We start from the raw sequence: 5,563 nt of genomic DNA on the forward strand, positions 1-5,563 counted from the left end.
GTACAGTAGCGAATAAAAGACAAGCTTTACAGGAAGGTCGGAAATAAAAGTACCACCAATAACATTTTGAAAATTTTGTTTACATCCATTCTAAACAAATGTCCTGTAAGACAGGTAGAGGAAGAATCTCTGTCTCACTGCACTCCCTATGTACTGCTCAGGTGACACATAGGCAGTAGGAAACAGTTTAGACACCCCCTGCTAGGATTTCTCACTAGGGAGCTCCCCAGTAAGCAGAGAGGTATTTTAGCTTTGCCTCCTTCCTTGCACCCTGGCACAGTGGTGAAGACGGCTGTTTCAGAAAGGGTGAATGATTCGCTACAGCCCCTTGAGAACCATTGCATGATTATGCAAGTGAGTGCAGTTCTCAAGCTGCTCTATCTTTGGACATAAGTGGCTTCCTGACAACCCTCCACTCCGCTGCAACCATCAAAAAACCTGCCCTGTGACAAATGTAGAACACAGTATGATATTATGAAGTATAAAGCAACTAGATTGTGCTGTGTGACTGGCTTTCTATAAACACATAAAATAGATAGACATAACAGTTTTATTGGCACTCATTGGGGATGGCCTGCATAACTCATATGTGACTCTGCCAGTACATCTAAGAAACAAGCTGCCTAAAACACAGGGCAGGAAGGAAAAATAGATAAATAGGAAAACCATGATGGAGTTTTTGGACCTAATACACAGGGATGTTTTTGACTAAATAAAACTAGATGAAATGGAGGCGCAGGAATCTTGCAGTGAACGGGGTGACTTGTTTTTTCCTGCAGCAATTTGGGTTTGAAATGTCAGTCAGTCAATCCACAGTTGCTGTCACTTGAAAACAAGTAAAAGCAAGAAGCCCTTACCTATTGCCCACAATTGTTGCTACTCTAAAATAAATTAAATGGATTTAATTAGGCTGTTATGCTACAAAGTAAATTACAAATCAACATGAAACATTCTGAGATATTTTTATTGTTGAGCAAATGGTCACAAATATAAATAGCTACAACTGCTTATACACCACAAAAAGAAAATCAACACATCAGGTCTTGAGTGTCCATGAGAAGATCACCCTTGTTATTCTGTAGCATACAGTCGGTCTGCCCGTTAATGCAACACATCCCTGTGACAATAAAGCTAGTTTGCAAATCTCTCAAATTAATTAATAACAAGCCTAATCTAGGTCTCTACCAGTTATAGAAGACTTCTCAGAGTACAGCCACTAAGCCATATCCATCACAAGTCAGAAATGAATCAATGATGAAGGCAATTAAAAAGTAATTTTCACAGCAGAAAGTTACTTAGCTTAAGGCATTTCCATCAAAAGCTTCCAAAGCCACAAGTGTTACAGGAAGTCTGTACTCATACACTAGGCTGAAATATCAGGCACGTAAAACAAACACTGGCTGGTTCAAGACTTGGGACATGGAGTTTTTTTAACTGGCTGCATTTTTTTGTTTCTGCTTTTCTAAAGGGATTAAGAGACTCTTTTTAAAGAAGGGCAGATAGGTTTTACAAGGCTAGCTCTGATCCTGACCTGTTTTATGTTCTGCCAAATAGCTTCCACGCTCATGCGAATGAATGGAAAACACTTCTTTCTCCAGTGAGCCATCCCCAACGCTTCCTTTAACATGTCATTTTAAGGTGAGGACAAGGTCAGATTCTACACTTGGCTGGACAACAGAACCCTTCCACAGCCTCTCTCTCAGTGTTTCATCTTTATTCAATTTTTCAAAGACACTGGAACCAGGTGTGTAACTTTCACTCCCTAGAATTTTGTTTGGTTGCTTATTGGGAATATAATGGTTATGGTGAAGCAATCTTAACTGTGGTAAAAATGTTGCCTAGCCATTGAGTATCACCCATGTTGCATGTTTTCGTCTCCCAATACATCAATCCAATAATAGTGGAGACTGTTCAGCATCATGCAGAAAGTATTAAAAAACAAGGATAGGACTGCACTGGAACACCAGCTATAAGCCCTCTTGAACTTTACAGAAGTTCAACTCAGATCCCAATCTGAATCTGAACTTTGCAATTTAGATCCATCTTTCATTCAAAAATTAAAAATGGAATCTTATACAGAATCTGGTCTCCCCAATAACTATGATAAGAAGAATAATCAGCATCTTGATCATTTGAACCTTAATTCTTTTGCAAGTCTGTAGAGTCTAACATTATGGCTGTCTCCCTTTCAGTATCATAACCCAGCATGGCACACTGCAGATATTACCAATTTCAGCATCAAACATGGTTAGGGATTGGCTACGGTATTAAGTGCTGAGGAATTATTTTTTCTTTAATTAAAATAATACACATTTATAATGTCCCTACTTTATATTCTATCCAAGACATGAATTAAATATAAGCCTTAGGATGTTACATAACAATATACAAGCTCCAACCAGGCAGGATTTAACATACCTCTACAGACATTATCCAGAAATGGTGGGGAGCCATCAGCAAGAGACAGCACGTTGGAGTGTTACTAGCGTTTTGGGGAAAATAGACTTCCAGCACCTCCACAAGAACCAGAAAGAAGTGTGACAAATGTGCTCAATATCCCCTTTACTTTCCTTGTGTAGGGCATTCAGCTAAAGCTGTAATTCTAAAACTCTGATGTTTGTAAACGAATCAGTAGATTTCTTTAAGCAAACTTTTGGCAGAGTGATTTCTGTAACAAAAATGGCATTCCAAATTCTGTGGTGACACTGGCAGCAGACTTGCTCCCACATTCTCTGCAGACTACAAATTAAACAATAAATATAGTGTTGGCAACATTGCTTAAGACACAATTTAAAAAAAAAAGGAAATTGTAGCCATATATCTCTACCAGTTTCAGACACAGGACCTTGGAAACTGGGTCACTTAAACAAAGTAACAGAGATTAATGTCACCTCATGTTTCTCTCCACGTACAGTGGGCCAATTACAAGGGTGGTTCAACCAGCAGAGTCTAATATATGCTTTATTCTAACACAAACAACCAAGCTGTTATTTTTGTGCTGTGATAATTATTAATAGAAAGTTTCTAGCTCCTCCTTGGTTCATTCCTTTTCTTACAGCTAAAATCCCAAGAAAATGACAAAGCCAAAAAAATCTTAAAAGTTAAACATCCAACTCCTTTAGTGCCAAACTATGCCTTTGATGCTTGTGTACAGTTTCATTTGGCTTCAATTGGTTACAGTGCACATTAACGCAGAATTTGGATTCCGATCCAGCAAAGTACTTAGGTCCAGATCATCAAAGGTATTGAGATACCTAACTACCATTAACGTCAATGGGAATTAGGTGCCTAAATATCTCTGATGATCTGGGCCATAAGAACATGCTAACATTTAAGTATGAATAGTCTTATTGACTTCAGTGTGTCTAAACACATGCTCATAGTTAAGCACATGTGTAATTGCTTTATTGGATTGGGGCATTGGTACTTAAAGACCAGAAGAGCAAATTAAAAATGGTTCAGTGTAATGGTAATTTGTTTCAAGTAACTTTTTTGCTTCGGCCTGAGTTTTTTCTAAACAGAAATAAAGAGCGTGCTGAGGCATCTTTGAATGTGTTTCCACACTTTGAATACATATACTGCTAAAAGGTGGGCAAGTTGCATTAGGGATGAATTTGGCTCACCATTATTAGATATTAAGCTAGCATTTAGATGAGCAGTTCTGTGAAATATCAGAGTGTACTCACCTTTGTTGGTTCAATTGTAAAGCTCAATACATTGCAGATGGTGCTCTGCTATTTTAACACAAATGTAATATATCACTGCCTTTCTCTAAGCTTTTTATGACACTCTGCTAGATGTTTAATTTTTTATGAATGAAGAAGCAGTCTTTCATTCTGACAAAATTTCAAAAGAAGGCTTCAAGAAAACCAGTGCTGAGGAATGTGAGTCTGAGTCCATTCATTTCAGTGGCTTTGAATCAGGCCCTGTCTTCTGAACATGAGTGGCAGAAAGCCAAAGTGACACTAACATCATTTTTCATTGCTGTACAGTAGCAATGGATTAGTCTCCCTTTGCTGTATATATATGGAGTGTTGGACAAAAACTGTGCTTGGAGGAAAATGGAATTGGCAGAGTGCAGGACCAAAACCAAGCCAATGCTAATGGTGGGACATGTTTGAGAAGCTGTAAGAAAGAAAGTTGCAGAGTCTGCAGAGTAGCAGGTAAGCCGTGATGCAGAAACTCCTGTGCAGAGCTGTTAAAATGATAAGGAGTATGGAGGGTATTTGGAAGCAGTGAAGGGGCTTAAAAGGGAGGTGCCAAGGTCAGAGCAGCATGTAGGAAATTTGAGTTTGACGGTGTTTTCATTTGTATGGCATGGAGAGGAGCCAGGTGGGTATTGGGCAAGCCAGAGAAGGAATTACAGTGGGAAATAATCAGGGCATGAACAGGAATTTTGGCAGTAGGGATAACATTTGACATTCTGTAGGAAGAAATGACACGATCTGGCAACAGCTTCTCTGAAGGACAAAAAAAAAAAAAAAAAAAAGAAGTCATCAAGGGTGATTCTGAGACTGCAGTCCCAATGAACAAGGAAGATAGTGGTGTTATTTACCCTGGTGGCAAAGACAGGTTGGGGAGGCAGGACTTAGTGAAAGTTGAGGAGTTCAGTTTTGCCAGATAACATAGATTTGGATGGTGGGACATGTGAAAGGAGCGGCAAATGAGATGGCTACAAATGTGGTCTTTGTGAGAGCTCTGGAGTGAAGTGGGCTTTTTTTGGCATGCATCTTCCCCATGAATCAGAAATTGTGATACCTAGTGGCGATATTAGACTTCCCTTGCAAGCTCAGAAACAGAGGCTTTTATGAACTACAGGAAAATTTAATTGTCCCCTCTCTCGGTTCTTAATTATGCCCTTGCTCCAGATATGCAAATCCACATGCAAGTACAAATGTTTGAGTCAGGAAAAAAAGGAGGCAGAATCCTCCACAGTAGGATTTGGAAACTGATGGATAAAAATACAGATGAATGGAGAACCGAATGAATTGGGCCTTATATTCCAGATCAGTTGTTAACTTATTGGGACTCTACCATAAATACTGGGTACAAGATGCTTGAAGTAATTATATACAGACAATAGTGGAATTGGAAATAAGGGTAACTTCTGGGTAAGAAGATCCCTGCTTTGGAAAGGAAACATACAGAAAAGCCATAGATATGGCTAAAGGTATTGTGAGAAGATTGAACTTTATATACCATATCTGACACTTGTACTTATATATCTTCTTTCTTGTATAGCCAGAAGGAAAAAGGTAATGTAGGAAATGATTGTACATTAAGGCAGCTCTGGGAAAACACAGAGTGACTAATCATCTGGAAATAATATACCAGCTATGTGCTGCACTGTGTGCTGAAGTGCTCTTGATCAGTTCAATATGGTTCAGTTCATGACTGAGATTTTGAATTAGCATGTACCCAATCAAAACTGACACTGAAAAAATAGCAGGCAGGGGACCGATCTTCCTTTCATTGTGGACTGTGCCTGATTTATGCACCATACTTTTGAAGGTGACATACGATATATACCCGAAGACATTTTTTCTGCTTGTTGTACTATGTT

Source organism: Pelodiscus sinensis, chromosome 5, assembly GCF_049634645.1.
Source record: "Pelodiscus sinensis isolate JC-2024 chromosome 5, ASM4963464v1, whole genome shotgun sequence".
In the NCBI taxonomy this organism is placed as follows: Eukaryota; Metazoa; Chordata; order Testudines; family Trionychidae; genus Pelodiscus; species Pelodiscus sinensis.